The sequence below is a fragment of the Hemicordylus capensis genome, chromosome 2 (genome assembly GCF_027244095.1).
Source record: "Hemicordylus capensis ecotype Gifberg chromosome 2, rHemCap1.1.pri, whole genome shotgun sequence".
In the NCBI taxonomy this organism is placed as follows: Eukaryota; Metazoa; Chordata; class Lepidosauria; order Squamata; family Cordylidae; genus Hemicordylus; species Hemicordylus capensis.
The window spans coordinates 154,654,509-154,667,946 of NC_069658.1; the positions used below are offsets into that span (position 1 = coordinate 154,654,509).

At 45.6% G+C, this 13,438-nt stretch overlaps 1 protein-coding gene across 3 annotated transcripts in view; it reads left to right on the plus strand.

Annotated features, from left to right (window-relative positions):
• The window catches only part of LOC128343208 (ephrin type-B receptor 5), a 144,272-nt gene that overhangs the window by 99,995 nt on the left and 30,839 nt on the right, over positions 1 to 13,438 (plus strand). The window lies entirely within an intron of this gene.

Genomic DNA, 13,438 nt, shown 5'->3' on the forward strand with positions numbered 1-13,438 from the left:
GTTGCTGTTCGTTTTAGTGCAGCTTGTGCAGGAGAACTTCCCAGTGGATTGTGCCCAGTGTTAATGAGAGTGAAGGGAGGGTTGGTGTAACTGACGAAGAGACTGAACTATGAATTGGGAAGCCCCCGTTTTGAATCGCATCACTCACGAGGTTTTAATAGGTTGCATTGGACAAATCTCTCTCTCAGCCACAGCCTTACATTTGTAATATGGGGATAACATCTCTTGGCTACCTTACAAGGCTTTTGTAAAAATGGCAGCAAAATAATGCATTTGAAACACTTTGAACATTCTGAAACATCCTATCAATACTAAGAGTTGATTCAGACATTACAGAGAACCTCAGTTTATTCCATGCCACCTACGTTGCTTTTATCATCTGGATCCATGCCAAGGCACTAACCCCTTGGTTTATTTCCCAGAATGTGAATCCTAGGTTTGAAGTTGGCTTGTGTACCTAAGTGAAGCATGGCCTTAGTTCCACATCCAAATGCACTTGCAGCATAAACTGACTCCTCCCTCCTAGGGCTGCTGCTCACAGACACTAGCCCAGAGCAGCAGCCATGATACACAACCGCTCGAAGCTGCAAGCATCTCTCACTCTGGCTGGCTTGAAACGTCCCCTTGTCTGCTTAGTAACTTCTTACACCATCTCTAATTTTTCCCTAGAAACAAGTCACTTACAGGATTCACCTTTCCTTTTAAATCTGGAGGTTTTTCGTGGAGAGAATTAAGGACCACTCTGCCCTCCCACTACTCACCTCCCTGCCAGAGCTGAAATCCAGCTCCTGCCCGCTCTCATCGCAGCAGTCTGGACACTACAGACTGCGCCGAAATCTCTTTCCCCACACAGTTGTCCTCTCCATTCTAACTGGTATTCTCTTCTTTACAAACTTCAGCAGAGCTAAAAAGTTCCTCTTGTTTTTGCTGCCCAAAGACCCTTTGTACATCTCTGCAGCATCACTGTTGACAAAGGAACATGAAGAATGAGCGTTCTTGAATGAGTGTTCTTCAGGTTCATGGGCTACCATGTAGAACTGCTCTCCACATGTGCTTCTCCTTTCCCTCCTGTAGTTCTCACACTCCATGGTAGTCTTTCCCTAACCATCACCACCCCCAACCCAAGCAACACTGCACCTACAGGACACTTTCCTGTTTCCCCTTCCACCCCTGCAAGTTCCCCTTCTCCGTGTGCCCTGCCAGTCTGCCTTCCCTTTGCTCAGGTATGCCGTTACCTTCAGTTGCCTTTCTTCCACATTCTTCCAGCGCTCCCTTTTGCCATTTAAACCCAGATCACTGATGCGTAGCTAATTCTGTCCTCCCGTTAATTCACTCCCCCTTTGGGCTCCTTTCACTGTCTCTCAGCTTCCTTAATTGCCATTAGCGTTGCTTTCTGCTCGTGCTGGAGTGGGTAGGAACTGTTTCACAGTGCTTGCTGCGAGACGACAGCTGGGAGTTAGGAAGATTCATGCTTTAGCAGCTCGTTTTACCTTCTGCGAGGAGCTGAGAGCATCCAGAGAACTTTGAAAATGGGAGAAAGAGCCAGGGAGCTCATTCAAGGCGAGCCTGTTCTCTTTCTAACCAATGGTTGAAAAGTGGGTGATAAATAAGGCGAGAGTTTGCCAGGAGCAGGGCAGATCAGGTCAGCCTGGGATTGCATATGGCCCCTTCATTGGAAGCTAAGACAGGGCAGGCCACAAACAAACCCAGGTTAAGGGAAACAAGCAGTTTGGTGATAGTCCTCAGTGCTGTGCTTGGTGTAGCTCATAAACCTTAGTTAAATTTTACCGAGCGTCACTGTGACGTCTGAAACAACCCCGAGTATAATTAAAGAAGTGCCTGAGCCACCAGAATCTCTTGGGACAACCTTGTTGGCATTCTCCTTTTAAGTTCTCGTGTCACTATTTGATCTCACTGTGGCTTTTTCTATTGTATTCTTGTTCTCTTCAGTTGAGGAAGCCCTTCAAGTCACGGCTGTCCCCTCCCTCCCTCCCTCCCATTCCAACACCATCTGCCAGTCAGGTGGGCCTTTCCCCCGTGTTTTCCTTTTATCAAAGATGTTGCTCTGTGTAGGCAAGGAGGAAATGTTATCAAGCACAGGGGTTGGTCTGGCAGGAAGGAAGAAATAGCCAGCAGTGTGGGTCAGAGAAGCAAGTGCTTCACTGTGAGAGACAGAATTCCTTGTTGGGCTTGGAGAAAGGGCTTCTGAGCATCAGGCTTGATGTCATCTGTGCACCTTAGTGGATTCTATGGCTGCATCCCGGCATCAGCATTTGCACACCTGATATAATAGTGCATTGCTAAGGCATGTGTGCGGGGGGCAGGGGAGGAAATAGGGGTGCCACAAATATCCACGATTCCCATTCCTAAGGCAAAAATGTCAAAACTTGCTTTTGTGGATAACGCAAATACTTTTGTAGGAACTGCAAAAAATCCACACGGTGGCTTAACTATGTGAACTGTTGTATAATTAAGCCACTTGTACATGCAATGTTCAACAGTGATTTCGATCTACATTATACTGCTGTCTGTGCTTTTTAAATGGGGAACATGATGCAAAATTTAGCCATGTGTGCCAGAAGTGAAAGCACCCCCTTATTTTAGCTCCCACGCAGCACCTATATTTCTGACCAGCTCAATATTTCTATAGACTGACTGTTGTTGGTTTGTTTGTTTATCAAATTTGTATACCGCCACAAATTTACATCTCTAGGCCGTTTACAACAACATAGAACAAGTTAAAACACAAAAAGAAAAACCTTAAAACAATTTAAAACATGGTCAAATTAAGAAGCTTGGGTGAAAGGATAAGTCTTTAGGGACTCTTTAAAAGTTGTCAGAGATGGGGAGGCTTTTATCTCAACAGGGAGTGCAGATGAGCTGGTGGCAACTGCAGACAAACCTTTGCAGATGATCTCAATGGGCGATGGGGATCATGGCGAAGAAGAGGTTCTTTTAAATACCTGGGGCCTACACTGTTTAGGCCTTTATAGTTTATCACGAGCACCTTGTATTTTGCCCGGAAACATATCGGCAGCCAGTGTAGTTCTTTCAACACAGGAGTAATATGGTCTCTCCGAGATGTCCCAGAGACCAACCTGGCTGCCGCATTCTGAACCAACTACAGTTTCTGGACTACATATAAAGGCAGCCCCACATAGAGCACATTGCAGTAGTCCATTCTGGAGGTTACCAGCACTGTTCTGAGGTTGTTCACCTCAAGAAACGGGCACAGCTGGCATTTCAACCGAAGCTGATAGAAAGCACCTCTGGCCACTCCCTCAACCTGGGACACCAGAGAGAGGTGTGGCTCCAGATGCACTCCCAGACTGCGTACCTGTTCCTTCTGGGAAAGTGTGACCCTGTCCAGAACAGGCAGATCAAAATAGTCTCCTGAGTACTGACCCCACACAATATATATTTTTTAATCTGTTAAAAAAAACACCAGTGTATGTGTGTGTGTGTGGAGAGAGAGAGAGATCTGTGTTTATAACACTGCCACAATTATGAGATATTGGGAGTGGGGGACAGCTTTTTTGGCTATTTATTTTTAACTATATTGAATAGTGGGCTTTCAACCCTAATCCAAGAATCTGTAGGTGATGCCTCTGAAATTGCACATACAGTGTGCAATAATGATTTGGATTGGTGCTATATTTCTCTCTGTGCTTTTAAATGGGGAATAAAATGCATAGTTGTGTCTATTTCAGATACTGTTGCTCATGCAATCTACAGCAGTTGTTTAGATCTATGTCACAAAAATCACACATCTGCTTCCTTGGATAAGTGTTCCAAACATAAATATCTGCAAAAAAATTAAAGTAGCACAAGAAAAAGGTATCCTCTGAAAGTGGTTATGTCTGGAAGTGCCCTCCGTCTCTGCTTCTGGCTGTTGTTTCTTCTCATCCTATGCTACCTTTCAGTTCCTCTCCTTTCTCAACTTTCTCATTTACATTTTTTGTTGTCACACGTCCTCTCCTTCTACTCCCCGCTGCCTTTTGTCTTGTCTCTTCCTTTCCCTGCATCTTTTCAGTTCCCATCAACTTCTATCCTTGGCAACCCGTATTTCGCAGCATTTTAAAACAAATGTTACAGCGATGCACCCGCCTGTCTGTCTCCAAAGTGGAAGCCTATGAGAAGTTGACAAAATGTAAACTATGTGAATAACTAGTCTGAAATGCAAAAAACCAGGCAACTTCTAGGGCTGGACAAAGCCAGAAACCTTTCTCAAATGTCAGAAAGCAAAACACAGTTTCAGGTACAGCGGGCACTTGCAGATGCTGTGCTCAGCCTGGGATTGTCACTTTTTGTTCACTCACTCTTTATGGGGTTCATGCAATGTCACCATCCATCCTCTGTCCACCTCCATTGTTCCTGCACTTAAATAGTCACTCTTATTAAAAAAGAAAATCTGATTTCTTTTCGAACAGTGCTACAGCCATTCAGTGACTATAGGTGCAGACTGTTGTTAGTGCTACTCTTCTGTCTGTTTTTGCTAGGCACATGCCCAGATACAACAGTCCACAGCAGAAACAAGGTAAAAGGGGGAGAGATCAGGCTGCTGTGTCCCCAAGACACACAATATCTACTGCTGTGGAATGAATGTTGCAGTTCCTCATAGAGGCAAAGGGGTGTGGTTCTTGGCAAAGTTTAAAGATCCTCTCTTGGATATAGACAAGATCTATTTCTTACGAACGACAATATATTTTATGAGCAGTTGTTTTGATTACTCTTTTAATATCTGCTGTTATCAACATGGGTCAAACAGCTACCCTTGCCTTTAGGTCTATTCAGACATTGCATTGTGCAGACATACAGTCTTTTGGCGGTGTACACAGGTCGTCAGTCTATGAGTATAGTTGTTCATGTGTTGAATGTGCGTATAGTGGTATATACAAGTTGTACTTTGCATTTTTGAGTGGTTTATCCTTGGATTTACATCTAAAATGGACATGTACAATCATTCACACAAAAACATATACATCATGTGTACAGATACCTAACATATCATGTGGATTGTCCCTTTCCAGGCAAGGGATTTGTGCCTTTGACATGCATACTTTGTATGTAGGCCCATTTAATATTGTATAAAAATAGTCATGCAGTGAGTAGAACCAGTGAATGATATCCTAGTCAAAGTAGGGTTGAACTCCTGATTGAAGTCCTCAAACTCCTGTCAAGCTCCTGATTGTCAAACTCCTGATTGAAGTCCTCAAGAGAACAATTGGAATCCCCATTGCCTGAACTGTGCAGAATCTGGTTTGGATAGAGACTGACATGCCACTAGGACCAATTCTGCCCTTGGTGCATCAATAGCTGGGGACAGGGGTGGAGTCACCACTGATTGGTAGGGTTCAAAGAACCCAGGCCACCAATGAAAAGGGCCGCCAGAGGAACCCTCTTTGTGCATGCTGTCATGCACAAAGGGGGTGTGGCCCAATCACCAGAGGGCCCGCTCCAGCCCCCCAGTCACATTTCCAATTTACCAGCCAGCTAGCAAGCGCTGGCAGGAAATGAGTTTTGAAGAGCGCACTTGGGTGCTCCGGAGCCCAGGCCATGCCCACGTACGTGTGACATCACATGCAAAGGGAGCATGTCCCAGGCTCAGAGAGCCAGAACCTGCTCTTTGCTGGCTGGCTGCATTTATTTCCCTCTCCAGGGAGGGAGAGGAAGATAAATAAATGTAAATTGGAAATGTCTCCGTAGGGCTTGGGCGGGCCCTCCGACAATTGGGCCCCTTTGTGTGAGATGGCTGGTGGGTCTGCCAGTGGGGTGGAACACAGGCTGCCATTCTGCTGGCTATGCCACTGCTGGGGCATCTAGAATTTCACAGTATCCACATTCTGCATTTGGGAGAAATATTGGTTTTGGAAAGTGGCATTAAGTCACTGAATTTGCTTTGCATATAATAATGCTGCAGATGCCTAAAAGTATGCATGTGTGTATAAGGGTCTGCCCACTTTATCATCCTGAATGGCTTCAAATATGTGGACAGGAAAGGTGATAAGAAAGCACGTTCTCCTCTCCTTTCCCCTGCCACCTGAACATTAGAATTCAGACACAGACCATTGCTATTTTCACCAGCCGCTGTCAAACTCATGTTCCGATATTTTTTTTCTGCAGCCATGAGAGGTATTTAAAAAAGAAAACCAGGGAGGGAAGGAGGGAGGGAGAGAGAGAGAGAGAAAGGGAGGGAGGAGGAGGAGAGAGAATTTTCAGCAAGCTTTAGAGGCCACGCTATGTACTCTGTACATAGCTGCTACTAATATTTCATTCCACCGTTTGGTATTCCATGAAGCACAAGTCTCTGAGAAGGGCAAGAAGTTGAAAGTTGCTCGTGACTTGTGTGATTGCAACATCAGCGACACCCTCTCTGTTTGTGAGAAGCGGGGGAAGAAGAAACCAGCTAAAAGCTTGTCTCCAGTTTCCATTGTTTCATTTTCCCAAAGCCATTCTGTCACAACCATGATGACAATAGCGTACTCGCATTCATGTACATTTATGCATATTTAAGATACCCTTACTCTTGGGCTGGAGAAAGTCATGTTTGAAAAGCAAACCAGAAAATGAAAGAAATGTAATTGGCCAAGTGAAGTGAGGCCTTTGGTTTAACTCTTGCATTTGACATTCCATTTGTGTGTAAGGTTACTTGTAACACAGTGATACCATTGAACTAGAACTGTGCCAGATGTTTGCTTGTTTTGATTTCCAGGTTGAAAGTAGTGCTTTCAAGGGGCAAACATATTTCCTAAAAACCCGTTAAATGTATGCATGTTTGCTTTCTAAAGAAAGCTTTTAGTTGCCATTGCTTTCTCAGCTGTTGCTGCTTTGATACTATTTCCACCTCTAGTTAGGGCTTCTTTCTCCTCTTTAGAATGATCCCAGCCAATAAGGGATCATATAACTAATGTGGTTACATCATAATGCTCATAGCCAAGCATATTTGTTTACATGCTGATGTCACTGAGAGCAAACGAAACCAAACTGGAGCAAACGAAACCAAACCCCTGCTAACTGGGCAAAGAGGCACCTTTTAATATGGTGATTCTCTTTATTTAGCAGGGGGAGAGTAACTGGCCCTATCCACCCCCAGCACAGTACCTCCAGTGACTGTTGTTGGTGTCTGACTTGTGTTTCTTTTTAGATTTTGAGCCCTTCGGGGACAGGGAACCATCTCATTTATTTATTTTTTATTTCTCTATGTAAACTGCCCTGAGCCATTTTTGGAAGGGCAGTATAGAAATTGAATTATTAATAATTAATATTAATTAATTAATTAATTAATTAATTAATTAATAATGTTCTCCAACCCAATGTCCCTGCAGTCAGGAGCTGGAAATAAAGGTGGATCTGGAGTTCAAGTTGAGGACTGGCTTTAAGAACTGAGCCTGAAGTGCAGCATGTGTGAGGTGCTGCCAATAGCAGGCCCATAACTCTGTTCCTTGTATCTGTTCTAAAATGTGGGAAATAACACAGTTCCTCAAGGGGGCATCCTAGGCTGTATGAGAGAGTCAAATCGCTCATGTCACTGTGGAGTCTCGAGAGACCAGGAGCACTGACAATCTTCTCTCCAGATCAACAGTGCCTATTGGGCGGTTGTTGTGGTCCGGTTCTTCTTTGTGTGCTGTTTTCCTCCCCGCCCCTCCATTCTCTTCCCCGAGATCATTAAGAGTGAGCTTGAGATGAGCTGTCCTCGATTCATAGTGACAGCTCACGCTAACAAGGCCTCTGTTCCTCCATCACGTGGCCCTAACTCACCCCCGCCTCCATCTATTCGTCCCCCTTGGCAGCTTTTCATTTTAGCTTAGCTTTTTTTCCCCCTGATTACACACACATTTGGGAGGACTTGCCTGGGCTCAAAGAAAGACAAGATAAAGAGAGCAGGCGGGGCGAATGTGGGGAGACAGGAAGAGGAGAATCTTTCTGAATGAATGCCTGTGTCAGTCATAAGCACATAGGAAGAGCCCTGCTGGATCAGACCAAAAGATCCACCTCATCCCACATTCTCTTTCCAGCAGTTGCCTTCCAGATGCTTCTGGGAAGCTTGCAAGCAAAGCACAAAGGACGCAGCCCTCTCCTTTGGTTTGTCTCCAGTATCTGGAATTTAGAGGAATATTACCTCTGAACACAGAGGTTTAATATAGCTATGGTGGATACATTACTACAGGTAGACCTGTCCTCTGTAAGTTTATCTTGTTTTTAAAGTCATCTAAACTAGTGGACATTATAGCATATTGTAGCTGTGCATTCCATAAAGTCAATTATGAATTCGTTGTGTGAAGAATTACTCTTGTTTATCTGTTTTGAAGTCGGTTACCAGTCAGCTTTCTGGTGTGACCCCCCAAGCTCTGGTATTATTAGAGATGAGGAAATAGCCCTCTCTCTTTTTCCTCTTTCTGCACCATTAATGATTGTATACGCCTCTATTTTCTGTACCGCCACCCTCTCTTTTTTCCTGAAATAATCTTCAGAAATGCTTGTAGGGAAGGTGTTCCTTAATTATTCTGGTTTCTCTCTTCTGTATCTTTCCTATATTCTTTTTGGGAAAGGATGTGGCCATATCATACATTAGGGCAGTTCATACAATCATAATTAAGGTAGAAGAAGCCGCTCCTACCCTAATTTGGGAACTGTGCGTGTTCCTGTTTTCCAGTTGCCTGCCAATTTAATAGGGATGTGCACGAAGTGATTTGGCGCGGCCCCCCGAATCGTTTTGGCGGGGAGTGGTACCTTTTGGCATGAGTAAGGCCGGTCCTTACCTGCTCCTCTGCAGCCCCACCACATTTCCTGCTGCATTGCTGCACTCCTCAGAAGTCTGTGCACTACTGCAGCACTTCACTCAGCAGCCTGCACGCAGCCGCCATGTGCATGGCCTACCACACCATGCTGACCACGCATATGGCTGCTGTGCATGCGCGGTGGCCTTGTGCATCCCGCCGCATTCTCACACGGGGCACATATGGATGCAGCCGCACACGAACACCTGAGTGGCGCAGAGGATATGCATTGGGGAGGCAGAGGAACTGGTAAGGAGCAGCTTTACTTGTGCTTAAAGATAGTGTTCCCCGCCCCGGCAAAACGATCAGTGCACATCCCTACCAGTTAAACGTCAGAAGGTTGTTTTCCTGCCACAGTCAGTAGCTGGGTACAGCTGCTGGGTTGGAGGGAGCCCTCTGACCCAGCTGCTGCTTAGCACGTGAGTACGGACAATACCTCTGACTTTGGTTTTACTGACAGATGTTTGCCAAAGGGGAGCGAAAATAGCTCCCAGATTAAGGAAGGAGGCTTCTCCTGTCCTGATTATAATCATGTGCCCTATTTTTTATCAGTGTGTGGTGATCTGATCCTTTGGAAGATCAAGGGAAGACTCTTCAGCCATCCCTGAGGCTCCTTTTACTGTGTCACTTTCAGTTGTATCCTTCAGCACTCACTACTTTGTGTTGATTCCAGTTAAGTTAAAGGTTAAAGTAGCTTCTTTTGGTAGATTGCTAACATTCGGGATAGAAGGAAGGCATCAAGGCCTGAGCCCGAATAATGTCAAATGTGTAGATTAAAGTTAAAAAACCTTTTACCAAATTTCAATAAAATAAAATCCAGTCTGGTAAAATCTGTCGTCATCCAGTGCCTTTGCCCATTTGCCAGAATACACAGCATGAGCAAGGATGCTGCTTCTGAGCAACTGGCCACCAGAAGTTTCTCTTATATTTCTGTAAGTCAGACGCTGGACACCCAGAGCATATTCCAGCCCCCCCACACACACACACCTGTAGTCCAAAATGGCACACCCAAACATCACACGATTGCTCGGACTGTATACTTGGCTTCTAAAGGCCAGAACTCAATATTGTTAAAAACAGGAGGAGGAGGAGGCGGGCAACCCTGTGGCCTGGCATCATGACGCTGTGTTTTTCTCTGCCCCCACCAATGGCAGCTAGTGATGTGGAGCAGAGGTAGCAAAACTTACAGCACAGTGACATCGGGACACGGATGAAGCTAAACAAAATGATGCTGAAATGGATGGGTATGTTTGCAGGTAGGGCGACTCTACCTGGGCTTGCCCTTTTTTCCATTAGGCCTTGTAACATCTAGTTCATCCCTTAGGCTAGACACAATAAATAATATATTACATATTATTAAGAAAACATTAGGGAAAGCACCCTTGTTGTAGAAGTAGTTCAGCACAGAAACCACCTGCCTGGGAAATGTGGAATCTGATGATTTCTTTAAAAGCTGCACTCAACTCTAGAGGCACAGGGGCCCTCTTAATTTAAATCTACTAGGTTGTATTACCTTTTCCATATATTTGCGTGAATATGCATTTGGAACTCGCTTGTGCACTAAGTCTGTGTATTTCCCATTCCCTGCACTGTATTTACCTTGCTGGGCTGCAGGAGAGACGAGATGCTCCTGGCCACAAGGAACCAGCTGCTATGATGCATAGCTTTTATTTCAGAGCAGACCTGGAGGCTCTTCTCACGATCGCAGAGAAGATTTCAGAGCAGACCTGGAGGCTCTTCTCACGATCGCAAAGAAGACCCTCTATGGGGTTTGTGAGGTGAGTGGGCTAAGCCTGCTCTCCTCGCAGACAACCAGCCAGTCTGCTCTGGGCGGCCACCCAAAAAACTGCCGGCTCCGTGATGGAGCCAGCGGGGGCTGGGAGGATCGAGGGCCGCGCGGCCCCTGGAAGCTCCAGTATGCCCCACGCAAGCATGCAGGGCATACTGGAGAGACCCCCGGAGCCGGGAGGCAGCTTTTCGCCTCCCCTCCGGGGGTCTACTCGTGAGTAGCTGTGCCACGGAGCCGCGCCGTGGCTACTCGCAATTTTAAAAAACTGGGTTTGTGGAGCACTCGCTCCGCAAACCCAGTTTAGAGGGAGGGGTTGCTTGGTGGGTTAACCGCCGGGAGGCAACCAGGCTCGCCTGCGAGCTCAGTGGCTCCTGCGATCAGCCAAAATCGGGCTAGGCTCCCCTAGCCCAATTTCGGCTGATCATGGGAATAGCCTCCTGGTCTAAGGGATGAGAGCTGGTCTTGTGGTAGCAAGCATGAATTGTCCCCTTTGCTAAGCAGGGTCCACCCTGGTTTGTATTTGGATGGGAGACTACATGTGTGAGCACTGGAAGAGATTCCCCTCGGGGTGGGGCTGCTCTGGGAAGAGCACCTGCCTGCTTGCATGCAGAAAGTTCCAAGTTCCCTTCCTGGCATCTCCAAGATAGGGCTGAGAGAGACTTCTGCCTGCAGCCTTGGAGAAGCTGCTGCCTGTCTGTGTAGACAATACTGAACTAGACGGATCAATGGTCTGACTCAGTATAAAGGAGCTTCCTATGTTCTTATGTATGTTCCTAGGGCTGTGTGACATTTTGGAGGCCAAACCAGTTCCAGATCAAATCAACCTTATTCATCTCAAACCAACTTGTCCACCAGTTTGGGTCAAATCAGGGCTGAATTGAGGCTGGATGCAGCTAAATTAATTTTGAACCAGTTCCACCTCTGTAGCTTCCTTCCCATCTCCTTCACTGTATTTACCTTACTGGGCTACAGGAGAGACAAGATGCTGCTAGCGACAAGGAACCAGCAGCTGTGATGTACAGTTTGTATTTCAAAAACCCAGAAAGGGTTTTTTGTTTTTAAGCCTTGCCGTTCTGGGAAAGGTATAGGGGTTCTTGGGAATTGTAGTCTTTTCAGAGGCTTCGGCCATTACAAAAAACTGCTCCGTTTTTGCTGGCAGCATCTTGTCTCTCCTGTAGCCCAGTAAGGTAAGTATTAGAGTCAGGGAGGAGGGTATGAAATCGTATAGTACAAAGTGACTTCTTTGAACTGGGTTAAGTTGAAGCGGCCTGTTCCTCTGATGCACCTATTCAGATCTGACCCACAAAGAGCCCCAAGACAGGCTTCAAACTTAATCCTATCAACGTCGTGCACCCTTATTTGCACAGAGGTTCCGATATCACAGGGCAGCAAACATAGTATTGTCTCTTTGAAGCCTCTCCTGGTGAGTGTACCTGTATGATGCATATGTTTACGTATGTGCAAGAATTGAGCATAGAAAAGCTGGTAACATTTATCCTGTCCATTTTCTTAAAATTTTCATACTAGTTGAGGGAGTAATGTGGTGTGGGAGGAAAAAGCATCCTGTAAGGTTGCTAGAGAATGCGGAGAGATTTGAGCAAGCAGAGAGTCTCTTTCAGACAGAAAACAGCGATCACAGGTGTCAATACATGTGCGTGTATGGCCAAGCTGCCTCATACCTGCCAGGATTTAGAAAGCAATCCCTGCACATGCTTGAGTTGGAGCAGTGGGATTTGAAGAGGCCAGAAGTACAAGAATTGCTAAGGTGTGATGAGGATTTCAGCTGGAGGCAGTGACATTCACAGGCAATCGTGCAGAAGGGTCACTAGGCAGACTTTTCAAGGCTGAGGAGATACAATCAGAGGGGAGATTTTTAGGACCAAGCGTGACTCTGAAATTATTGACTGTGAACGCAAATGGAAGCTTTGGCTCAGGAGGGAAATTGATTTAGGCTGTTCCTCTTGCCATAGGAAGTGTGTTGGTTATGTCTGACTGAAAGAAGCAACCGAGTGTGTGCCAGGAAAGGGCATAAAGTCTTCATAAGATCATGCTCAGTCGAAAACCCTGAATATATAACTTCTAGAACAAACCTGACATAATGTGTGAGCCATCAAGCCAAATGTAGGCCACCCACCATGTATTGGGGCCTGGCACCTGCTGGACCAGCATCAGCCTTCCCTCTGACTGCCTCAGTGCCATGGCTGATCTGGATTCCACTCTATCCCCATGGCTGCCATTTCCTGAGTAAAACAAACAAACAAAAAACTAGGCTTGATATAATGTGCCGTTTAGTCCCGAACTACAGGTCAGGAAGCCCCCAGGTTGCATCGGACTCTGTCATGACCTCATTAGGTGACCTCAGCCAAGTCACTCTCCCTCAGCCTCAACCTCCATCTATAACAGAGTGATAATAATACAGGCCTACCTTACAGGGTTGTTGTAAGGATTATAAGAAGGTAATGTATGTGAAGCACTTTGAACTTTCAAAAATGCTGTATAAATATTAAAATTATATTATGATAAACATTAGAGTACAGCTAATGCTATATATTTTCCCTCAAGATACAAATGCATTGAGGGCAGAATTTCATGTTATGTTGAAAATGGGATCCTTGTCCAAAGTTCTCTCCCATAATGAATAGGAACACTAATCATAGGAACATAGGAAGCTTCCATATATACTGAGTCAGACCATTGCTTTATCTTTTTCACGTTTTCCATTTTTATTGGCTTTTGCAATAGCTTTACAAGACCATTGGTTTATCTAGCTCAGTTTTGTCTTCACAGACTGGCAGTGGCTTCTCCAAGGTTGCAGGCAGGAATCTCTCTCAGCCCTATCTTGGAGATGCTGCCATGGAGGGAACTTCGGATC